The 25,733-nt window shown below is 44.4% G+C and overlaps 1 protein-coding gene and 1 non-coding gene across 2 annotated transcripts in view; both read left to right on the top strand.

Annotated features, from left to right (window-relative positions):
* The window catches only part of RASSF3 (Ras association domain family member 3), a 73,967-nt gene that overhangs the window by 38,146 nt on the left and 10,088 nt on the right, over positions 1-25,733 (top strand). The window lies entirely within an intron of this gene.
* Positions 22,052-22,158, top strand: LOC148093818 (U6 spliceosomal RNA). The gene has a single exon (XR_015714197.1). It is a non-coding gene; the product is annotated as a U6 spliceosomal RNA (small nuclear RNA).

Here is a 25,733-nt window from a genome sequence, read left to right as displayed (position 1 = left end):
TGTTTCCAACAGCGAGATCATTCTCAGAGGCAATCTTCTCTGTTAAATAAATTCTTTACTGGGGGGGGGGGAAGGGTGTGGAGTGGAGGTGAAGTGGGGGCAAGGATGTGCTATTTTTGGAACAGTTTGAGAGCCAAAGTAATTTCCTGATAAGGTTTGTTTTCTCCTAAGTTAAACCTGAACTGAGGTCATTCTCTTACTAATGAAAAAATGAAAAAGCCAACTGGACAAGCTTGGAAGGACTGGGCTCCTGACCTGTGCTGAGCTCCAAGTTGGGCCCTAAGCGCGTTAGAATAAGCTGGCTTTAGGGGAGGGAGGGATCCGTTTTCTTGGAGCGCCTTTTTTGATTTTAGGTTGGTTTGTGAATTTCACAAAGTAATAAGTCAGAGTCTTTATTTTCCTGTCATTTTTCCACTGGGGGGTAGGAAAGGAAGTTTAGAAAAAACAAAATGCTAAGAATTATTCACAGTGTTTCTGGAAATAAACCCTCCAGTTTGTTTTTTCCTGAAAAGGAAAGCTAGAAAATAATTTGCACTAAAAGTGATACTTCTTATTTCCTCTTATTCATAATTCCATTGTCGTTAGCCAGTGACATGTAGAAACTGTCGGGATAGGCATTTTAAAGGAAACTATTGAAGAGCTATCTCATTGTATTTAAGGGTGCGAATACTGAGGGGTTTGTAGTGGCCGGTATTGTGAGGAAACTTCTGCCTGAACCTGCCTGGGTGATACTGGGGACAAAGCCAACTTCACATGTTGTAAGTAAGGTTAATATTTTGTCCATAATGTAATTTCTTGACCTTTAAAGAGTGGGTCACGAATTTTTCTTTTTTAATTAAAGTGGGTGGCCCTGGCCAGGTAGCTCAGGTGTATCGTCCTGATGCACCAAGGTTGCAGGTTCGATCCCCAGTCAGGGCACATACGAGAATCAACCAATGAATGCATAAGTAAGTGGAACAACAAATGGATTCATTCTCCCCCCCCCCCCCCATAATCAATGGAGGGAAAAAGTTGATGACACTATTTGTTTTCCTTATAAAAGCAGGAAAATTTCTTTCAAAAATGTACTTTTTCCAATGACTAAAATAATGTATACTCAATGTGGAAATCTTGGAAATTAGAAAAAATGGAGACGTTTCTGGAAAACCTTTCCTTTTAGGAAGTCTCTGTCAAGAAGAGGGTTGGTTTTGTTTTGAGCAGCTCTGTCCCTGTGACTTGCCTTTAGCTGTCATACCAGTCCCTTCTGGTTTGGAGGATACTTGTGGATGGCTTGTCAGGGCCAGTGAGGCAGACTTTTCTCTGCCTTCTTTCTGGTCTTTTGAATTTGGAGGATTTGGGATTCAGTCACCTGGCCTTCTCACCTCATCAGCTTCCTGTCTTGTTCACAGGGAGCTTGAGGAGTTTTGCTTTGAATTTGTTAAACATTAAATTCCGTTGTTCTGCCTAACAGAACATCCTGCGGCAGACCCTTTCTTGTGAATGTGTGTTCTCAGGGTTTGTGCCTAAGTCAGGGGCTTGATGGTCAGAATGCTTTTTGTGTGGAGGCACCGGGTTCAGGTTCTGACCCATTGCTCAGGGAGCTTGTAGCCATGACAAGTTCGACTGGTTTGACTCATGTGTACTTGGTAGTAACCTTTCTTAGATAAAACGATCTGATTTACCTGATGCAGAGCAGGCTCTCAGAAAGAGTTCTCTCCACAGATGCTATGCACACAGACACCTGCTCGTTCCTTTCATTCAGAAGTGTTTTTGAGCCCCACCTGTGTGCCAGGCCTTGCTCTAGGTACTAGACACCAAAACTGAAAAATCCCTACCCTCTGGGAGCTCAGATTCTTGTGGGGAAGACAGTAATAAACAACATAAATGCCTAAAATACATGATACAGTAAATAGTGGTAAGTATGAAGGAGAAAAAAAAGTAAAGCATGGAAGAGGGTATATGGTGTGTGCCCACGTGTGTGCATGTGTTGGGGAGAGAGAACATTGAATCATTTAACCTGCTGTGTAGCCGTGTGTTGTTTCTGTGTGTGATGGGTCTTTTACTGCTCCAGCTGCAGGCCAGACTCACCTTCTGTTGGTGATTGTGGTCCCTGGCATGGTGTTCCTGGGAGGGCATGAGTTCCAGGTTTTCTCTGGCTGGGAATGAGGGCTCCAGGCTTGGGGGTGGGGTGGGGGGTGGTGTGTGTGTGTGTGTGTGTGTGTGTGTGTGTGTGTGTGTGTGGTCTTTGTCTATACAAGGAGAGTGTTTAGAATAGTGTCAAGCATTCAATAAATTTTAGCTATTATATGTTAGTACTGTTTAGCTATTACATGTCTTCTGTTATAAAACCCAAAGCTTTAAATAGAAACTTGAAACCTGAGGGGCCACTTTCTTGGAAAAAGGGCCCGGGCTAGAAGCATTAATTACATAAGCACCAAATTTGGAGCATAGACTTAATGTTGACCACCCTTCCCCAAATCTTCCCAGGCTGGTACTTCTTTCTTTAAATCTCTCATCTTCTCTCCTTCCCGTATTATCCCCTGGGGCCATTTTGGAGGAATGAGTTTTGACGCAGGAACCAGGGTAATGTAGATAACAAAAACCATCTTCTGTTTTTATCTAGTGACTCTGGCAAAAAGAAGAAAACATTCACAAAGCATGGCCAGGTTTCTAAAAATGTACATAGGTGAAGGGAAGAGGCTAGGAAGTCCAGTAAAGGTGTAGTACATACTGATTAATGGGGGGAGTGCTTTCCTAAATTCCAGCCATAGCTTGTTTAGTGACTAAATTTGGGTTTTGGAAAATACAGAAATTCATTTAGGAATTTGAACTTATTCTGTATGGTTTACACCTGCAGTTTCTCATTACTTCCCAGTGATGCTTTTTAGTTGAAGGAATATGGATTTCATTACTGGTATTAAAAATTATACTTCAAAAACTTCACTAAAGCTACTGTAATTATTTCACTTCCCTGTATAGTATGTTTACCTCAGTTTAACAGTGGTCACTGTCACTTTAATAGTAGGTCTCCAGTGAAAATATTAGAATTATCTCCCTCCCCTAAAAAAATCAGAGGTCCAGAATTAAAAGGTATAGGGTTCTTTGTTGGTTATGTTATTTTGTGAGCTAAATCATCTAAAGTCAGAAAAGCAGTGAAGTATAGTCGAAAGTGTTAGCATCTTACAGTTAGAAAGGGTTAGAATGTCAGCCTTTCTCAACCAATTGGACAAAACTTGGGTAGATTAGTCTTTCCATCTGTTTTCTCACATGTAAAATAATAATAATTATCTCACAGGATTGTGATATTTTAAATGGATTAATATGTGTGTCTGGCACAAGGTAGATGCTAAAATCTGATTTCGCTTCTGTCAGAAAGTTTGTACACTCCTAATAATTGATTTAGAGAGCCCTTAGTCAGATTGCCCAATTGATAAACAATTTTTAGTGTTAGATTTTAATTTAATGTTATTAAACACCAACTTTAATAATAATAGTAATGTAGTGAGACAGGCTAGTAAGCCAGGACAAGTGGAATAGGGAAACAGAGTTAAATGGCCAAGCAGTAAATTGCAAAATCCTATTTTCCCTGACTGAGGACACTTAAGAGTAAATGGTTTACGTACACTTTTCCTCCCCAACCAGAGGGTAAGTAGCTTAAATCACCGTATTCCGGGAGAATAGATTAAAAAAATCAAATGAGTGCCATTTGTGCCAACCACACCCAAGGACAGATGAAGTCAGGGGAATAAATCTCATTTTGGCACAGCAACAATTCTGTTGAGATCCTCTCCTAAGATCTCCCCTCAACTCTCAGCCTTTAAAACCCTCAAGATGAAGGAAGGACCCAGTGCCCACTCTCCCTCTCTTGGGAGCACTCCTGTGTCTTTCCTTTCCACCTTTCTTTCTCCCAAGCATATTACCTTTGCCTTTCTCTCTCCTAAGCTCCAGAAGCCCTTCTTTTGCTTCTGTAACTTGTTTCCTGAGCTTACCCAGCCCAGCTAGCTCGCTTCTACTACCTCTGTAACTTTCTAAATAAACTTTCCCTTATAATTTGTGTTCTTGGCTCTGAATTCTTTCTTTGCCCAACTCAAGAACCAAGGTCCAGCTTTGCTGGTGACACCTAATAACAGTAGTAATGATGATGGTAGCCAGGCAGACATTGTAAAGTGCTTTATGTGTGTTATCTTGGTTACTGTTGGCGAGAATTCCCCCTTTCCCCCTCTGAGTTCTTGTGGCTGGATTAATAATAAAATTGACATAAGACAGATTAATAGGAGGAAAACCAATTTAATACATATGCATGGGAGATAATAAAATGATGCCCGCTGAGTGCCCAAAAGCAGATAGCAGGTGGCTTTTTATATCTATTACACAAAGAAACAATAAATTTGTGAAGAATTGACAGGTTTGGGTGTTCATGAGTGAGGAATCTAAGCAAAGTTTGGGCTTGGGTATTAAATTACTGAAGGAGTCACAAATTTTGTTTATATATGCTTTATGGCCCTTAATTCCCTAACTGTGGTGATAAGGATGTTCTTTTGTTAGTTTCCAGGTGCAGGGAGGGCATCTTTCACATGGGAGATTTATCTCTTGCTTTCAAAGGGGCAGAGAGAGGTCAAAGCGTTCTTGCATTGGCAGATTCTTAAGGTACTTTAATTAAAAATAATCAGTATGCCATTGTGGGGTATTTTGCGGTGGCCTGCCCTGGGCCCCAATTCTATTCTGAACAAGGACTGTCTTAGGGCAGGTATTTTTATTATATTCATTTTGCTGACTAGAAACCAAAGCTTGAGTGAGATGAAGAGATTTAGAAAGTAATGAAAGAAAAATGTTATGTTAAAAGATCATGTTTTGTTGGTCAAGATAACATGATTTGAAAAGTCATGGGAGGTTGCTTATAAAAGATAGCAGCAGTAAGAGCTTTCTTTTTGAACCAATTCAATGTTTTGCAGGACAGAAGGCAGGTCTCTGTTGACCTTAAAGAAGTGGACAGCCACATTTTTCTCCAGCAGTTGGGTTTATTTGGAAACAACGCAGAATTGCATTAGGGCACATGCAGTCTAATGGCAAACCATGCCAAGTCCAGAGAACAAAAGGAGAGGAACCTTCTTTTATAGAGGAAAGGGGAGTTCAGAGGAGCCGTTGTAAAAAAAGAGTCCATTGGAGGAAAGTAGAAGTTCGAAGTGTAGTAGCTTTTCATTGGTCAAGTTTTAAGTCTTTCATTGGCTGAGTGGTTTCCAGGTGAGGAAAAGATCCTCCTTCTTTCTGCTGGAGTAGTAGAAAAACATCTTCCTGTTGAAGGTGGAAAGTACATCGCTTCCTGTTTGGGGTAATTGACAATGAGTGGTAGAGCATGAAAGCTCCCCCTACAGGCCCTCCCAACTCTAATTTAAATGAGGCTTTTGTTTATTAATCTTCTCACTCTCATCCTTCAGTTACTACAACATACAACCGTGTTTCATGAATACAGTAATGGGCCCTTTGAAGGCTGATTCAATGGATCCTAAAGCGCTGGTGTACAGTCATGCACTACGTAATGACATTTTCTTCAGTGTTCGTCAGTGAAGGACCACATATATGAAGGGGGCCCTATAAGATTGTAATGGAGCTGAAAAATTCATATCACCTAGTCATGTTGTAGAGCAATGCATTGCTCACATTGTTTGCGGTAGTGCCTTCTTCAAAGTCGATCTGTTCACCTGGGAAATAACTGGCGTACTGCTGATTGATTATTCTTAGTTTCCATGGGAATGAGAGTCCAGCCAATAATCTCTGTTTTGCAGTGCAGGAAATACTCCAGAAAACCACAACAGATAGTTTGGTCATCAATGCCCTTGACGGGCTGTGAGACGTTGGTGATTTGTATTGCATTCACCTTTTCTTTGAGATTCCGGATGTGGAGGCTCCCCAGGCAGCGGGGAACTTGTGGTGAATCAACATTTGGCCATCCTTACACTTAGCAATTTAGAATATTTGATATATCCAATACTCCAGTTAACTGGAAATGAAAAATTAAGTTCTAGAATGGAACATTATTCCCCTCCCCCATACTTGTGCTTGTTTCCTCTCTTTGAATGTTGACATTTTAGTGAATATAGAGTGAATATAGAGCTGCTTTGGCTCACTGAGAAGGGGGCCTTGAAGACAGGTGCAGGAGGTAAACCTGGGGTGAACTGTTGCTGCCTATTGCTCTCCTGGTTGCAAGTCTTGTAGGGACCCCTCGGAGGGGAGAAGGAAATGGTGCTGGTGTGCTCCCCGGGGGGAGTGAGAGAAGAGCTCTCTGGGAACCTTCATTTTCAGAGGTTTTAAAGGGGAGGTCTGTGGGGTGGAGCAATAGAATATTCATCAGCTTTATGCTGATGTGCCAAAATGAGGTTTCTTCTCTTAACTTCATTTTTCCTTGGGTGTGGTTGACTAATTGGATTTCTGTTATCTTTCTCCATGAATAGGGTGATTTAAGTAAGCTGTTTACCCTGGAGTTGGGGAGGAGAAATGCAAACCATTTAAGTGTCCTTGGTTTAGGGAAGATGGGATTTACTAGGTGGCTGCAAACTGTTTAACTATCTGTCTCAATTTCCGTATTCTGCTTGTCCTGGAATTTTCCTAGCTTTTTACTATGCTATAACACTAGTGCCCGACACACAGTGACACTATTTGCTGAATGGGAAGGCCATTCGGAAGAAACCAGACAGCACTGTTATCTCTGTCCTTTCTTCTATTCTTGTTATCCATTCAAAGTCTCTGTGCCAATACTTTGAAAGGCCAAAACTCAAAATGTCTGAGTTTGAAGTAAGTGAAGGTTTACTGATTAAAAAGGCACCTTCCCAGACAATAAGAGCCCTAATTCTCAAATCCATCTTAAGAAAGTATGGAGTTCAGGCTTCTTTTATGTCAATAGAAGGGAAAATGGGAAGAGCTGTTTTTGTAAAATCTCAAGCCCAAAGCATAATTCCTCTAATGATTATTATGTCTAAAGCAGGAGCTATTAGCCTGAAGGCTGTGGGAACTAAGCTGGCTTGAAATAGGTGGAATCTGAGGGACCAGGCACTTCAGTCTGTTACACATTGAGCTTCTAAGGGCAGGGTCTGTATACGAATCTTCCCAAAGAACCTTGCACAGTACCAGGCACTCATTAATCTCTGTTGAATGAATAGGAAAAATGTGAACAGCACAACTAGCGTAATTGCAGTGAGCATTTGAAAGTGGGATGTTTGCTTTCCTTATGGACTTGCTGACTGGCAGGAAACCAAGGATGAGGGGGATCTGATTCCTTGGAGGTGTTTTCAGGAAAATGAGGCTGAGTTAGTAACAGATCTGAAAACAGTGGCAGCGCATTCATTAGGTGGTGTAACCAAGATCTCCAAGACTAAGGTATTTTTTGCAGAAAATAAGTAGGTGCCATTGTGTATAGTGAAAGCTGAGCTTTTTGGCACCTCCCATCCCACACTTTGGAATGGTCTCAGGCTGGGCTACTCAGGGAGTTTGTAAGAGGCTGGGTTATGCTTGAGGTTGCCTTTGGGCTAGGAAATTTTGGAGTAATTCTTGGGTGTTATTGGGAAGGGAAGGGAACCTAGGTTTTGTGTTAACTTATTGCCTATTGCTCTTATGTGTTTTACATTGTTCAATGTTTTCTCAAGATATGCTGTGAGGAATAACAGCTGTAGGCAACTTTCTTCCCCAAGTACAAAGCAAATACTTATGGTGTTTTAGGCATAGAATGGAATTAGTTACAGACTCTTGATTGTTTATTTTTTGTTTTAGAATGGAAAAAAAAAGTCGCAAAGTAGGAAAACCATTTTTCCTTGTAATAAATTTGAAATAGTTTTCTTTCTTTTTTTCTTTCTACTGAGAAGTCCTGAGTGGTTAACTGAAACAGACTAAAAATACCCTTAAGTAGCATGCTACAGTATTTTCTTTGTCTAAAATTAGCTGATTTGAGCTGTGTACTCTGGTTTTCTAAAGCCTTCCATTAGATGCTCTAGCTACTTCTCTCTGGTTTTGAGACAGGCTAGTAAGCCAGGACAAGCAAAATAGGGAAACTGGGACAGATCGTTAAAAGGCCAAGCAGTTTACAGCCATCTAGTAAATCACAAAATCCTGTTTTCTCTAACCAAAGAAACTTAAGAGTAAATGCTTTGCAATTCTCCCCAACCAGAGGGTAAATCATTTAAATCACCCTATTCAGGGAGATATATAGCAGAAACCCAATTAATGTCATTTGCCAACCACACCCAAGGACAGAGGAAGTTAAGGGAATGAATCTCATTTTGGCATATTAGCATAAAACTGATGAATATTCTATTGAGATCATTCTCTCAACACCCTCTGAACTACCAGAGTTTGAAAATCCTCAACATGGGAGATTCCAAGATGGTGGCGGATTAAGTGGAAGCTACACTGACACTCTCCCAGGACCAAACTGGAATTACAACTAAAATATAGAAAAAACATCCTGAATAATCTGCTGAAGACTAGCTGGAGAGGACCCTTATAACCAAGGACGTAAAGTGGAGACAGCATAGAGACTGGTAGGGAGTGCGGAGGCGCAAGAGGGCTTGCTGGGATCCCACAGGCAGCAGTTGAAGGCCTGGAGGGATATCTGAGCTGCGGGGTGTTCCCATTGAGAACTCTGGGGTCTAAACCCCAAGCTAGGCTCCCCCAATCAGAGCACCAGAACTGAGAAAAGTGGCCACATAACGTCTGTCTGTGAAAGGCAGCGGAGTTTCTGCCTGCCAGGGAGAGACAACTGGCAATGCAGGCACCCTCTTAAAGGACCAATGCACACAATTTCATCGGCATCCACTCACCTTGGGCTCTGGAGGAGGGAGGGCAGAGTGGACTAGAAATGTGTGAGGAAAATCTAGGGGTGCTGGCTCTGGGGATAGAGCTTGGAGGGTGGCCATCTGGATTCCTGTGCTGAGTCATTCCTCCATATGGCAGAGGACATTATTTTCAGGCAGACCTTTGCCATCCAGGCAGCTTTTGCCTGGGGGGGAAGCAATTGCCCCACCTGTTGGAAAACCTTGCCCCACCCTATGGAGCTTACTCCTTGTTGTGGTCTACAGTCTGAGGCTTATTAAGAGTCTAAGAATAACAATTGGCCTGCAGGCAGAGGCAGACCTCTGGGCTCTTTGAGTCTTTGCCTGATCTGCTTCTGGACCCAGGGCTTGGAAAAGCAGACCTTGGTGCACATCATGGCCTTTTCTAAATGTACCCAGCCTCAGCAGAGGGATCCACAGCTGTGAATCACTGATAGCTCCAAAAGGTACCCAAGGCCAGTCACAAACAGCCTCTGACATTGTCCTGCACTAGAGACCCTCCAGAAAGACTGGGAGTCCTAGCATATCTACCTAATACATAGAAACAGGTCCAAACAGGCAGCCAAAATGGGGAGAGAGAAAAACAAGCCCCAGATGAAAGTACAAGAGAATTCTCCAGATGGAGAACTACATGAAATGGAGGTAAGCAATCTATCAGATATAGAGTTCAGAATACTGACTGTAAGGATGCTCAGCAGCATGAGAAAAGATATAGGAACTATGAAAAATGACCAGTCAGAAATGAAGAATGACATACAAGAAATAAAGAATACATTGAAAGTGATAAACAGCAGGTTAGAGGAAGCTGAGGATTGGATCAGCGAATCAGAACACAGGGTAGAAAAAAATCAATGAGAGAACCAAAAAGAAAAAACAAAACACAGGACAGTTTAAGGGAGCTGTGGGACAACATGAATATTAACATAACATAACAATATTCCATCATAGGAGTACCAGAAGGTGAAGAAGGTGATCAAGCTATAGAGAACCTATTTGAAGAAATAATGGCAAAAAACTTCCCTAACCTGGTGAAGGAAAAAGTCACACAAGTTCAGGAGGCACACAGAGTGCCAAGCAAGAAGAATCCAAAGAGGGCCTACACCCAGACACATCATAATTAAAATGTCAAAAATTAAAGACAAAGAGTGAATCTTAAAGGCAGCAAGAGAAAAGCAATTTGTTACCTACAAAGGAGCTCCCATAAGGCTATCAGCTGATTTCTCATCAGAAACTCTACAGTCGGAGGGAGTGGCATCAAGTATTCAAGGAAATGAAAAGCAAGGGTCTGAAACCAAGACTACTCTATCCAGCAAGGCTATCATTCAGAATAGGTGGTGAAATATAAAGAGCTTTCTAGGCAAAAAGAAAAAAGGCTAAAGGAGCTTATCACCACCAAACCAGCACTGTAGGAAATGTTAAAGGGATTGCTGTAATAAGAAGTGGAATGCTTGGTAAAGCTCCCCTGACAAGTCGTCTGGACCAGGGCTTTTGCTTGCTGGGAGTTTTTTGATTACTGCTTTGATTTTATGTTGTTGGCCTGTTCAGTTTTCTGAATTCTTCCTGATTCAGTTTTATGTGATCTCACTCATATGTGGAATCTAATGGGGAAAATAAAGTGATGAACAAAATAGATCCAGAGACAGAAGCATGGAACAGACTGATGAATCTCAGAGGGAAGGTGGGGCTGGGGGAATAGGTGGGGAAAGATTCAAAGAACTTCTGTGCATGTATGCATAATCCATGGACACAGACAGTAATAGTGTGTAAAGGCCAGGGGAGGGGAGGGAGTTGGTGAATGTGGGGTGGAGGGGATCAATGGGGGGGAAAGGGGGACATCTGTAATACTTTCAACAATAAATTAAAAAAACTAAATAATGTAAAAGAAATGTTCTAATGGGAGGAAAAAAAAAATCCTCAACGTGAAGGTCGCAGCACATGCTCTCTCCCAGGAGCATACCCACACCTTTTCCTTCCCCCTCTCCTTCCCCTACAGGCATAATCTTCTAAACTCTAAGGGACCCCACGAGATTTGCAACCAGGGAGCGGTGGTCAGTGGCAGCTCGTCCCAGGCTAACCTCCAGAACCTGCCCTTAAGGTCCCCTTTTCTCTGACTTCTTTGTGAGCCAAAGCAGACCAGCCTAGGCTCATTTCCCCTCTTAGTCTTTTTCCTGCTGCTGCTTCTATCCTTGTTTTATTGTCCCAGCTTTAATAAACGTCCTCTTAAAATCACCTGTACTCATGTTAAATCTTTCCTGCATGAAGTCCTGAACCCACACACTACCGGCCAGCCCTAGGCAGACCCTCTCGGGGCCAGGTCCCCTTTCCGGTAACGTTTTCATGAGCTCTGGGTAGCGTGTTTGATGGGGAAGCAAACTGGGAATGACTTTTTCCTTTTCAGAAGAATTTACAAATATCTGAGGTAGGTTCCATCTTCTATCTCACCTCCTTCCAGGCGTCTTTCCGAGTTTTCCTCCTGTGCTCCCTGTGTGCCACCTGTCACTTTGTCCTTTGTTGGTACCACTTTTCGTGTCCCACTGCTGCCCTGGAGAGCAGAACCTGTGCCCCGTTCATTGTTCTACCCTAGGGCCTCACACAACTATTTGCTAAATATGTAAATGCTTAATAAATATTTGTTGAATGCTGAAATTGGCGCATTTACTAGGCAGAAAGAAAGAAAAATATATTTGTTAGTGATGTACACAAAGAGGACTTATCTTTTCACGTGAAAATTGAGAAATTGGGAACAGAAAAGAAAGTGGGAGAGAAACTGGTTGAGATGGGAGTGGCTGGGAAGTATTGACAAGGTGTGGTGGCAGAGCCCTTGGCCTAGAAGCCAGATGAGAATGTCTGCCCAGGGTGGGGAGGGCAGCCACTACCAGCCTGTCCTCTGCTTGAGCCCTAGACAGCATTGGACATTTCTAAGGCGCGTTTTTGTTTTTAAAACATCTATGCTTTCAAAAAATGTGTACCTGCCTCAGTTGGGGAAAATTTATTTTTGTGAAAGTAGGTGTACTTGTTAACAGTTTCCATTTGTTAACGTCTGAAAACGTTTTTTAAGTTCAGTGTGTGTGTGTGTGTTTGTGTGTGTTCTTTCTATTACAAGTTCCTTAAGAGAAGGGAGTCATAATTTTGCTGGTGGAAATGAGGCCCTTTCATGGAGTTGCAAGGAAAGCTTTCCAGGGACCCATGTATGGGAGGATTAGGTTTAGTGGTAAGGTTTATTTTGGTTGAAATGGAAGGCTGCGCCCAGGTTCCTGATGGCTCATCTCCATCCCAGTCCCCTTGTGAAAGAAGGCCAGCCTTGTCTTCATTAAGCCCAGAAGAAGTACCAAGATCCAGAAATTCTGTGCCATCGGTCCAGTCTTGTTCAAAGCTTAGTCTCTGTTCTCCACTGGGCTCTGGCAGACTGTGCTGCTGTACCCAGGCTGGAGCCCAGGCCCCAGGGGGCTGCTAGGGCTGCCTGGCTGCTATGGAGAGAGAACACTTGAATGAGTGGGGTGAGCACATGTTGCCGAGCAAGACAGAGAGAGAGAGACAGAGAGAGAGAGAGGAGGGGGGGCCTCTTTTTAAAGTTTGGGTTATATTATCCTGGGTTTGGAAAGGACCTAGGGGCTTTTTCAAACTAACTAATCAACTTCCCAATCCTTCGTAGCTTGCACTGGATACTCCCCCAAACCAATCCGTTTTATAGATCTTCTGGGACCTCATGTCCCTCATTTAGTTCAATCCTTTCCCCAGGCTGTCTCCTGCCCCTTACAGTTGCCCTCTTAGCTCTTACAGCGCATGCCTTATAGAAGACCTCCCCCCGTGCCATCTTGACTCCTACTGGGAATTCCTACAGAGGAATTTCTCCTGCTGTTTTTATTTCTCCCCTGGTAATGACCAGTGATGATCATTCCTACCTGCTTTGGGGATGAAGTCCCAGTGCAGTGGTCCCCGGGGGAGCCTATGGGTGACAACTTGCTAGTGAGGCAGGCTCAGCAGTGTCCGACCCACTTTGCTCCCTTCCTCTATTAGTATCTAGCTGCCTGCGCTAACAGTAGCTTCTCTTTGGGACAGAGAATTTCTGTTTGAGAAATGTTTCCGTTTTACAGGTGCTCAGGTATTCAAGGAACACCAGGTTTCATTGTTTCCCTGCCTGAGTTTGAGTGAGTTGAGAAGACAGGAGTAAGGAAATGGAGACCAGAATTTACCTGTATTGCTAATAACAGATAAAGCAGATTGAGAGAATGTGGCCTTGCTGAGGTTAACCTCTAGTGCTGTCCCAGGGATGGCCCCCGCAGCAGGGTCAGGGCAGAATGGTGGCTCCCAAGCCAGGACAGAGGGAGGGGCTGGCTGTGCATGCATGCCTCCTTTCTCCTTCCAGACTTGCTGATGATCATATCCTTGTAGCGTAGGGAGACTGATAGGTGGAGAGAGGAAGACTTCCTTCCCTATTGGGAGGTTTTTAAAATAAAAATGACACCTGTTGTTATACTCCCCGAGGTCACGCAGCTAGTTGGCAACAGATTTTTCTCCTGGGCTCTGGAGGCCATTCGGTATGGCTAGAAAGGGCATAGTTTTGGAGTTGGCCAGGCCTCATGTACATATTCTACTTCTGTGCTGTTAGCCTTGGTTTATGTATCTGTATAATGGGGTTAAAATTTGTATCTCAAGAGCTCTTGGCCGGGTTACATTAGATCTAACCATTGTTGAATGACCGGGGCCAGTACATGGCATCAATTTCCTCACCAGTAATGCAGATATCACCCAGCCAGCCTGGGGCATTTACCAGTCCCTTTGTTCTTTCTTTTTAATCTAGGCTTGGAGCCTCAAAAAACTAGGTGATTGGGGTTGGTTCTCAGCAGAGTGTGACTTGGAAGTTTACTATTTTAATTTTAACCTTTTGGGAGGAAAAAAAATTGTTCCAGAGGACGTAAATTCCTAAGTTGAAAGAATACATGCCATACATACTCTAGAAAAACTTGAGTTACACCTGGAATTGATTTTATAATCAGGAGTTGAACAGTGTGGCCTATGTAACCTTGGGGAACAAATACCTTTTAATTTGAAATATTCTCACTTCTTTTCTAGGACTTTCTTTAAGTGGCTGTTTTAAAAGTTCTGTTTTGTTATACAGGTTAGAGAACTGTGAAAAAGGTCCTGGGCAGGGGCATTGGTGGTCTAAACATTCACATTTTTGAGTGAGGGAGCTGGCCCAGAACTTGTAAAATGTGATGTAATCCTTCTGTCTTCAGGCTTCCTTAGACGTACTGGATAAAAGGTGCCCCGAGCCCTCAGGGACACTGCTGTTTCAGGTGAGGCTAAGGATGCGGCTCCCAGCAGGCGCACATCCTGTGTGGAAGGAATCCTGTGTGTTGATCGGCCTCTGTCAGCATCTGCTGCTTGCTTCCTGTCCAGATCTTTAGTTTCAGTGAAGTTCAACTGTGAACAGTGTTGATCCACATGTTTGCTTCAGACCCCTAATGTTAACACGTTCATGAAATTAAATTTTCTCTTTTTTTCTTTCACAGCAGATCAGATTTTCCTTTTAGCAGGTTTCCAGTCCACACTTCCCAGCTGAGCTGCCCCTCTCCTTGTAACCTTGCCTGCCAACCTCACAGGCTGGGCCGACCTGGATGGGCTGTGGGGGGTGGTGTTGGCCTGGTCGGTGACCCCCAGCACTGAGGAAAGGTGGGGCGGGAGGGCACTTCCTCCGGGCCTTGGACTTCCTGTGCAGGCCAGGAGGAAAACAGAGCTGGAGGGTGTGCGAGCCCTCAGGTTAAACAAGCAACACAAACACTCCTATACAACAAAGAAAATGTGAACTGTGTAAATTACCCCTCAAAATATTACTGGCAGGTCAATTTCTAGGGCAACTGTAGGGTAGCTGTTACCTATAAATTGGTGAATTGACATGGTGATGTTAAAAACTTTCCTTTCCTTTTGGCAGTTGTTGGCAATAGCAGTATGATTTAAAAAAAGAAAAAAAGACTTCATACTAACCATTGTCACCCCAATAAATATAATTTTAAAAAAAGACTTTTTTTCCAGATCACAAGGGCCTATTTTTACCTAGGCGACCGCTGGTTTGCTCTCTAGCGACTTCCATACGTTGATCTCAGTAAGTGCCATTGGCTGTCAGTAGGGAAGAGAAGGTATAGCTTTGCCACCTTGGTGCGTCTGTTCTCAACGTTGGCGTTTATGGAGTTGCGGTGGCTCCCCCCAGGAGGTGCGAGCGGCACATCAAAGGGTATTCAGCGATTCTGGCAAAGGGCTGAATTGCTTTGTGTTTACTTTTGTTTCTAAGGCTGTTTTTTAATTTTATCTTTTTATACATGAAAGTTTTTTCCCTCCCCTCCCTAGATTTTACTTTTTTCCCCCTGATTAACAGTCATGCAGACTTTGGAGAAGTTTGGTACAGAAAAAGGAAAACACCATCTCAGACCTCACCAATCAGGCATAAACACTGCTAACATTTGGGAATATTTCCTTCTAGTTTTTAGGCACATAGTTTGTCATACTTGATATATTGTTTCTCCTTGGATTTTTTCCCCCTTAATTAAACCTCTTCTGTAGGCTTCGTGTAAACAGCTCCTATATAGGTCCCTTTTCAGATCTGAAGGTATTTACTTATCTGTGTCCTTAATGCTGGGCATACTGTAATTCTCTGTGGTCCTGGTGCTATTAGTAATTCTCTAGTAAATTGCCAGTTGTATTAGTACTTCACCCTCCAAAATTCAGGTCAAATACTGTGTATCAAAACAACTAAGCCTCCAGAAGCCAGCCATGAGCAAACCCGAGGGTCTGAGCAGCTTTCACTCTTCTTATCTAAGGTCCTTTCCTCCTCCTTTCTTGGCTTCACTGGCTTTGAATCAGACTGACAGACGGACCTTACTCCGCCTCTGCACTAACTGTGGTCCTTGGGCACATCAGTACTCCTAAGCCCCTACTTTCCTATTTTCAAAATAGAGATAATAGTAACACCTAATTTCAGGGTTAGTGTAAGGACTCTGAGTCGGGCTGTGGAGGGTGTGGCAGGGTGTCTAGAACTTGGCCACCATCAGATTCACTTAGGCTAACGGCTGTCACCTCCACCTCTCCTCAGTCCCTCTCAGGGTATTGGGCTGGCTAGTTCTGCCAGTCCTGGTTTTGGAAGAGGGACCAGAAAGGAAAGGGAAGCCGAATGGGGGAGGTGTATTGAAAAGATAAGTTTTTCACTTTCTAAGTATAAAGTTCAAGTGTTTGTTTCGGGCACTCTCTGAGCCTCAAAGGTCTGGGTGGGGAGTGAGCCCCTGTCTGGGTTCAGGGAGGTGGGAGAAGTGGGCCAAGGGTACCATGCCCTTGGGCATCCTGCCTGCAGGGGGTCTGCCTCCCTGGTCTCTCCCCTTCTGGTCTTCCTTTGTGTGTCACAGGACTCACCCCAAGCCTCTGACTGAGCAACCCTGTGCCCCTGACATTCTCCCGGTGACTTTTGTGTTTCTCACCCCGTCTACAACTAAGCTGGAGGGCAGGAGAGGATTTCTGTAGAAAAGAGTGTCTTTAGAAATTGCTTATGTGCAGCTCTTCAAGGTACTGATCCACCCGATTTTTATTTGAATTGCTCTCACATAGTCTTTTAATTATTCCAGAGGTACTGTCATGCTCTTGGGAGGAAGGAGGAAGGGGATTCCTCAGATAATCCCCACACCCTGGGCTGCACTCGTGAAAGAAATGGTCACTAAGGTGGACCTGGCTGTGTAACCGTCCTTCACGTTCCCGTTTTCTGCATGTGTCTCGGAGGGTAGGAGACGGTGTCTTTCTTTGTTCTTCATCATGTATTGCCTGTGGCAGAAGATGGTAGTTCAGCTGTGCCTTTTATTTTTTTAAATATATCTTTATTGATTTCAGGGGGGGGGGAAGAGAGAGAGAGAGAGAGAGAGAGAAACATCAGTGATGAGAGAGTCGTCACTGATCGGCTGCCTCTGGCATGCCCCCCACTGGGGATCGAGCCCGCAACCCGGGCATGTGCCCTGATGGGGAATCGAACTGCAATCTCCTGGATCCTGGGTCGATGCCATGCCTGGCTGGGCTCAGCTATGCCTTTTAAAGGCTGTAAATAGACTTAATCTAAAGAGCCATCTTGAGGAGCGTGGGGCCAGAGAGGAGGAGAATTCAGAAAGAGGGGGCGGATTGAATTATGGGAACAAGAGTGATATAAAACAGTTTAACTTCTTGTGGCCCCTTTCAGACTTTCAAATTGGTCTATTTAAAAGAGAAAAAAGAAAACAAGAAACAAAACGCTCTCTCTCTCATATGGTGCCATCCCTGCACCTCAGATGGTGTGAGAGAGAGCTGCACGCATGTGTTTGGACTAGTGTGTTGGTAAGGCTGCGATGGGTATGAATTAAGGATTTACATATCCAGGCCTTCAAGGAGGGAATGTGACTGTCTCTCTCGACACTGTCATCCTGAACAAGTAAGTTGTTGTCATCTACACTTTTTAACTCTGTGTTGCCTGAAAACATTGAACCTAAGTTACTGTTCAGTCTCTAATTATGTGGTGGCAACTTAGACTCCATACTATTGTCAAGGAAGAAGACTTCGAATAATCGCAGAAGCTTGCTTCTGAACATTTTTATTGGAATGCTGGTCTACAGACATATCTAATTTTCTTTAGACCCTGTCCTCTGCTCAAATTAGGTTTTAGCTGGCAAGGTGGCTCGTCTGTTGGTTTGCAAACCTCTGCTCCCACTTTCAGATTCCTGCTGGTGGTGGAGCTGGAGCAGCCCGGAGCCTGCTGAGTTGCCCAGATGGGCCCCACCTGCCTCCTCCTTGGCTGCTGCAGCATTCCTTCGCGCTTCCTGTCTGGCTTGCCTCCAAATGAGCCTGCTCATTTCCTTTCAGAATGCCCCTTATCGCCAAGGTTCAGAGGTTCCATAAAGGATATGGTGGGCCTGACCTTCAGGCTCTGACCTTTGTAGGAACCTCTCATATCCCTGGGCTGATCTGAATTAGTGGACTGTGGCTCCAGAGCCACAGTTGTAATTGCTGTTAGCCCAAAGAAATGGGTGGCTGCCTGATGACCTGCGGAGCCCTGAGCAGTGGGATGTAGTGTCAGTCTCACTTCCCCTCCTGTCTTCTCCCCAATCTCTATACTTACTTTCTCAGTTAATTTTCATAATACCCAGTGGCCTTACTTTGTAGATACTTGATTAGGGTAGTGTTGTAGATGGTATAGAGCATTAGAAAACTCACTGCCTAAAGTCCAGTGCTGTCTTTTATTGATTGAATGATTGATTGATTTGAGAGATTGAGAGAGAGAGAAAGAATTTGTTTTTCCACTTACTTGTGCATTCATTGGTGATTCTTGTGTATGCCCTGACTGGGGATCGAACCCACAACCTTGCCTTATCGGGACGATGCTCTTACCATCTGAGCTACCCAGGGCTCTAGTGCTTTCTTAATAGTCAGGGAAACTGAGTCCTTGAGGACTTGCCTGACTCTGAAAACCTAAGAAATCTATTGCGTCTGAGATCTCGAGAGGTGGGCTGAGGCAAGAGTGCTGACTCACCTTCGGCTGCATTCTTTTTCTAACTATCAACGCTGATTGGCTGGATTGGGATGTGCTTGGCTCTGAGGCTTGTAATAAGCTTTCTTTGTTACCTAGCTCACCTAGAATTGGAAGAAAGTTAAACCAGTTGTGAAATGTATTACCTTTCAGAGATGAATAGCATCTTAATTGACTCCCTTTGAAAACATGTCAAACTGGGATTTCTAAGTCTGGGTGTAATCTGGTATGCCTTGAGGTTGGGACCTCAGGCTGGGGCACTCTGGGGAGACTGGTCCACCTCCAAGTTTGTTTTCTGGCTCCAAACAAATGAGTGGCTGTTTGACTATTGGCACGCGACCCAGTTTTTAAAGTACAACCATATAGGGTATGGCGGACTGGTAACCAGGGGGTTTGAAAAGTGAGGTCATGGAAGGCCCAGATGAAACTCTTTTAATGTGTATCACAACTGCAATTAATCTTATTAACATGCTGGGCCCGAGCCTGCTTTCACTGCCCCGGGTGTGCGAGGGTATTGAAGGGGCATGCTTTGAAGGACTCTCTTCTTTGATGGTGCAGATGGATAACAGAAGCGTATAAAACTCTGTATCTGGTATAAAGGCCTTTTGTGTGCCCTTGCAGATGCACTCAGCTTTGAGAAGCAAACAGAAAGCTTCATGCAGATTGATAAGATGTACAAAAGTAGGTTGATCTTAAATGCAGTCTTGTAACTGTGGGCTCTGTGACCAGACAGAATCATGGAAAAGGAGTGGAGCCCCTCCTCTGGGCCCAGCATTGAGCTACGTCCAGCACAGTATTTGAAATTTAAAAACACTGCTAGTTTGTCGGGAGGCAAGAATGAACATAGAAACGGCAAACCATAAAAGGTGCTGTGGATGCTAAGTCTGCATTGATGGAGTAGCATAGGGGTTCCTAAGATAGAGGGGTAAGTGAGGGCTGCTGTGGTTAGGCCTGCTTCCGGGGTGTGGGGGGGGGCTTCAGTAGGAGGGTCACAAGGTGAAGAACAGGGTGAGGGGTGCACAGGGTGCTCTTAGGGGAGAGTCAAGCATGACAGTGAAAGGCTTGTGTATGTGGTACGGGATAAGACTGGGAGAATTTAAAGGCAATAGATGGTACACTTTGATCTCCTTCTCTCACCAGTGTGCATTGAGAGAAGGCTAGTACCGTGATGCATCCTTATAAGGTTGCTGCTTACTTCTATTTTTAAAGTCCATTTTTTTAGAAGTTATCTAAAATACCAACCTAGACTCCCTTCTGCTGTTCTCTTTGTTGTTCAGCAAGTAGCCTTGGGGACAAAGAGGTTGTTTAAAGTTGTCAAGTTCAGCAGATGTAGCTTGGGTGTGCTTGTATCCCCTGATGAATAATTAATAAGAAAAGAAATCTCTCTTCCTATATAACATACCCATTTGCTCATAATTAATGAAAACCACACCTGTAACATTAAGTCTCTTAAAGTTTCCTTGCTGTGCACTTAGACAGGTTTCTTACCTGCAGGACTTGTCAGAGCCTTTAGCATTCTGAAGTACTTCGGGACTCTCTAAGGAGGGTGGGAGAGGGAGGCGGAGGAATGCCCTTTCTATCTGTAGAACATCTTGGAAGATTAGTGTCCCATGGGGCACTCTGGGAACGTGGCACCCTCCTGTTTGTCAATTTTGTGTGCACTGCCCTCCATTTTTCCATTTAGTTTTTCTGACATAACAGTGATGCATCTCTTGATAGAAGGGGAATTGAGGGAGTTGTTACATTCCTCCCTCACTTTTTCTTTGCTATTAGAAATATGAACAGCAAACTTCTTAGGTGCCTGCGTAGAAGAGTTGCCGACAAGCTGAATTTGGGCAAGATGAGTCTCTGAATCCTCACATAAGTGGAAATAGAGCCCCAGCTCTACTTTAAACAAAACAAAAACAACCAAAAAACCCTTCTCATCTAGCAGGGCAAAAAACCCTAGAGTGGACAGGATGAATCAGCATGCCATGGCCAGACACCAAGATAAGCGTCTCTCGACATGGCACTGGCCAGTGGTCCTTACTGGTACCGTGAGAACACAGCAGCCAGCAGCACACTGTGCTTTTAAGGTCAAGAACAGCAGCACCATGCACCCCAGAAACAACTGTCTGATTTCTTTCCTTCAGGAATAGAATTGTTTGCTCTAGAATAGTTGTCTTTTTATTAAATCCTTACCGGAGGATATGTTTATTGATTTGAGAGAGAGAGAGAAACATCGACATGAGAGAAACACTGATCAGTTGCCTCCTGCACGTGCCCCTACTGGGGGTTGAACCCACAACCTAAGGTATGTGCCCTCACCAGGAATTGAACCTGCAGCCCTTTGGTGTACGGGATGGCACCCCAGCCAACTGGGCCACTGGGCTGGGGCTGGAACGGTGGGCTTTTGACTCACATAGTAGTTTACATTGCTCCCTTGCCCCTCACTTACACCTGTGCACATTACATCCTAGGCTCTCACAGCCCAGTAGAGCCCCATGAGCCCCACATGCCTATTCACACTTAAGTTACTGAGACTTAAATAAAACGTGAAATTCAGTTCCTCTTCTCAGATGCTCAGATACCATGGGTGGCCGGTGGCTCCTCTTTGGACAGCACAGATTCAGAACATTCCCATCACTGCAGACGCAGAGGTGCCGTGGGATAGCGCCGTGTGTACCAGCAATGCAGGTCCTCATCTGGGGAAACTTTCTGGGTCCCTCAGTGCCCCTGCCCGCTTTAACATCTTATGGTGCTGGAATTGTGGAAATAAAGCAATTTAAAATGAAAAAAAGAGCCTCATGGTACCAAAAGTAAAGAACGTCCAACAGACATCGTCGACTGTATGTATAAACCTGTCCCCCGTGGCCCTTCCCACACACATTCACGAGGGCTGAGCAAAACGAACTCCCAGCTTCATATACTCTCCTAGTTCTTTGAGGGTTTAGCTCTGTGACAGCCTTTCCTGTACTCATCACAGAGTTTCCACATCTAAAATACATCTCAGGTCAGTTTTACCTGCTAATCATACTTTAAGATCTAATTTGGGAGTATCTAACTTGGCTTGTTGAAGGTTTCTTTTGAGACCCGCAAACGGCTTGCTCTCAAGCTGCTGGAAATCACTTGCTTAGTACCAAGCTACAGTGCGTGTGCTTAGAGGTCTCTCCTTGATTGCAGTGGAAAGGTCTCTCCCAGAGAAGATTTTTCTGTTTTGGTTCGGTCCTCGCTACCTTATTTGATGTCTTTGTTGGAGCAGAGCCTGGAAGGAAGACCTCTAACGGTGTCATTACTGAGACTCCATTCCACTCTAGCTGTCCCTGACTTCCATTCTCAGCAAGGGCCCCCTGCCCCCAGAAATTGCAGTCTTCAGATGGAAGGTGCTTCATGTTTTATTTTGTGCATAATATAAGACTGGCATGTGTCCTGTCTGTATTGCATTGGGCACCAGTTTGAGACATCAGTAGGTGATTATATATTCCCACAACTGGAAATGAGATGAAAAGTAGGAATCGGTGAGTGTGGAATCTAGCCTCACTTAGAGAAGTACAAGCACCTGTGGGCCTAGTAACTTTACCCTTCTCCAAACCTAGTCAGGGGTCAGAGCAGCTCCACTGGAGAGCTGTGGGACCACCAGTGGAGAGACGATGACACCATTTACTGAGTGTCTGCTATGCCCTTGTCATCAGGCACTCAGTCAGAGAACCTATGCTGTTTGCTTTTTTTTTTAAAAGGGTCAGTAGTGCTCACTTTGGTAGCGCATATACTAAAATTGGGACGTTACGGAGAAGAATAGCATGTCCCCTGTGCAAGGATGATACCCAAACTCATGAAGCATTCAATATTTAAAAAAAAAGGTCAGTAGCTTTATTTCATAAAGAGGTCTGTGATGCAAAACCCCCCACAAAAACCGAAAGACCAAAGGGGAAAAAAAAAATCCTGAAAGGGGGTGGAGCAGGGGAAATAAGACAAACTTTTGACTAGGCTGTCAGCCAAGAAAAGGCGGAAAGGCAGGGACCACAACTGTCTTCCTAGCCTTAAGTGCTTGGCACAGAGCCATGCTCCAGTAGGCACTCAATAAAGAGTTGTTGAATAATAGAGTGTATTATATTTTCATAACAGTTCTATAAAGTATGTATTGGTTTGTACATTTTAATAGATCAGAAAACTGAGGCTCAGAGAGGTTAAATAACTTGCCTTTGGTCACACAGCTGGAATGTGGCAGGCCTGTGACTGAGAGACCTCATTACGTCTAAGCTGTGGTCCACACGCCTTCAGTGGGCTAAAATAGAGGGCATGGTAGGGACAGTTCATCTCCCTTGCTGTCTTGAACATAGTCACACCCAGTTGCTTTGTATTTGTTTGGTGTGTTTTTTTGCTGTATTTTTAACTTTAAGTTTTGATATAATTTCAGAATTCCAGAGAAGTTAGCAATAAGAATATAAATAATTCTCAGACCCTTTGCCCATGTCTGTAGAGGTATATTCTTGGAAGATCTTGATTTGTGAGCTGTTTTAACGCCAGATCAGGCCACACTGCATAAGGATTCCCGGGTGTCTTTGAGGTAGGGTGTGTCCCTATGAGAACGTTTAAGGGGTGGGGGGAGAGGGGTGTGTGTGGAAAAAACAGCCATGTGACCCCACCCAGGAAGTGAAGCTAACCCAAGAGCAGCCCTCAAGGGCTTGTTGGATGAAAACATGAGAGAAGAGTCTAGGGTTTATAATTTTGCGTGGAAGAACTCCCCCTCTGAGAAACTGGAAGGTTTGGGGACTATAAAAGAGAAGTGGCTTGTGAAAAAGATGACTTCAGCTTCCCAATCGGGCACTCTCAGGCGTGGCATCATACCCTCCTGGCTGCCAAGAACAACAAGTGAAGCGCTCACAGCCGGCTGCACCCCATGCCATTTCCTCTCCTCACCATCGCAATTAAAGATTAATGTTTATACTGTTTTATCTGTTCCACGCCCGCCACACAGGTTGGTTTTTTTTTTAACTCTCTCCTTGCTTTCACTCTTGGTATCCGTTGTAGCTCCTTTCTCCCCCTGGTTTCCCGGTTTTCCTCCTCTCGGCTCAGACAGCTGTATTCCCAAAGGCATGATATTTGGAGGAAGGGCAGGTGGATTCTTCCCCCCGTGAGAGGAAACGGGTCTCTTTTAAAGGGGCAAACAATTTGGAAGTTTTCCAAGTCAGGAGAGTTTCTCCAGTTCTGACACTGAAAGAAATCAGTGTCCTCTGCTCCAAAGGCTGAGTTTGTGACTCTGTCTTTCCCCTGCGCGGGACTCCTTCCCTGGAGAATCCATGCTCAGGTCTCCTTCCCCGACACTCCTCACTCACCCTCAACCTGTGCCGGACAGTGAGCGCTGCGAGGGCGAGGGTGGTGCCCCTGGTTCAGGCGTGTGCCGGGTGCGTCGGGGAAGCCCAGCAGCTCCGTAAGCAGGCCTTGGTCTGTGGCTTTGGTGTGCAAATGCCGCATCAGTTGACTTAAAAATACAGGATTGTATAAGAGTAAATCTGAAAAGTTCTCATCACAAGAAAAAAAATTGTAACTATGTGAGGTGATGGATGTTAACTAAACTTATTGTGATCATTTTGCAATATGTACGTATATCAAAGTGGCTGTCCACTTAAAATGAATACAGTGTTATATGTCAGTTATAACTATCTCAATAAAAAAAACAACAAAACAGGATCACAGCCTTTTAGGTTTCAGCTGCTTCTGGGATTTACTTTCCAGTCGATCTTTTAATAATGAGAGTTCAGCCTTGGATGAGATCTTCCTGGGTTTTTAATCTCTGGGAAGGCAGGAGAGTCATTACACAAGTACGTGTCAGTTGTCCATATGTGGACGATCCAGGGAAGGCTCCTCTTCCCAGGCTGGCTTTCTCCTTTGAGGGTCCTCAGGCTTCTGGGAGTGCCGAAGTGTGGGTGCTAGGTCCTGTGAGCATCGGCCAAACCTGTAACTAAGAACCGATCACATGGATGCTGAGTGAAATAAAGTCAGGCAGGGAAGGACAGGAACCACGTGAGTTCACTCATGTGGGATATAAAGCAGAAAGCAGCAAAGGAACAAACAACACAAACTCATAGATCCAACAGAATGACGGGAACAGAGAGGAGCGGGGTTTGGGGAGCATGAAGAGGGGAAAGGAGATCAAATCCATGGTTACGGAAGGAAACTACTAGATTTTGGGTGGTGAGCACACATTGGAATGTATGTAAAGTCGTACACCTGAGAGTTACATACTGCTGTTAACCAGTGTCACCCCAGCAAACTAAGGAAGGTTAGTAAGCCCAGCACAGGATTCTTCGGTGACAGACCAGGACTAGAGTCTGGGTCTTGCTCCCTTTGCCCTGCCAGTGTCGTATCCACACCTAGGAAATGGACTGGAAGCAGGGTAAGCACAGAGATGCAAAATATGTTCTAAATTTCCTTGGAAACAGTCGTTGAAGCTTCTCAGAAGTTATTTTAATGCACACCTTTTTATTTATTTTTCTCCCTAACCAGTAACACCAAAAAATAAGATTGCTCTGGGATTTTATAGTGGCAGATAGACTGCTCCCAAGGGAATTCGAGGCTGGCCCTCCCGAGACTAGGGAAGGACCATACTGCCTTGTGCTGATAACTCCTCCAGCATTTTTCCAACGCTGGCCCGTCGGGCTTCACCAGCACAGCGCTGACATCGAAGTTTCCGAGACCATTTATAGTCAGCACACCCCTCTCAGGGTCTAGAATCAAAGCACTTGAGACCTGAACGGATTGGGAGCTGTTTTATTGTCTTAAAGTGTCTGTGCAAGCTCTGCGTCAGCCGATCTGCTGTGTGGGACTACAGCTCGCAGCGGGCGATGGGAACGGATGCCTGCCCGGGTCGTCTCCAGCCCTGAGGGTGGGGTGCTGGATGCGGCTGGGAAAGCGGCACCTCTTCAGAGGCTTACTGGGGGGATAAATAATACGATTTTAAGTGCTCTTTTTGTCTTGAAGATTGTTAGATCCCTTCGTCTTGTCTGAGTTGCTGTTCTGGTTTGAACTTGATTGTGCAGCCTTTCTTTTAAGTTTTCGAGCACCCACGTGGGAACAGTGGGCGTAAAGGACCTGGATTAACATTGAACTTGGTCTCTGAACTGGCTGGGTTGCCCAGACAACAAGCCACTTGACCTCTGTAAGTCTCAGTGTCCCTATCTGTAATGTGGGGTGCTGATTAGCTCATTATCGGGAGGGTCAAATGAGGACACCCTGTGGAACCACTTAGTGGTTTCAGTAAACGTTTGGAGTTACTTTGGGGTCTGCCTTCAGATAAGTTCTGTCACTTCCACAGAATAATTTTAGTTACTATTGGCAGGTTACTTTACTTCTTAGAAGTTGATCTCATCTGGAAACTGGAAGTTAAACTGTTGGGAGAATTAAATGCACTACAAAGTCAGGTGCCT

Source organism: Miniopterus natalensis, chromosome 2 (assembly GCF_054644295.1).
Source record: "Miniopterus natalensis isolate mMinNat1 chromosome 2, mMinNat1.hap1, whole genome shotgun sequence".
Lineage (NCBI taxonomy): Eukaryota > Metazoa > Chordata > Mammalia > Chiroptera > Miniopteridae > Miniopterus > Miniopterus natalensis.
Note: the sequence above shows the minus strand (reverse complement) of the source record. Positions and strands in the feature narration are given on the sequence as shown.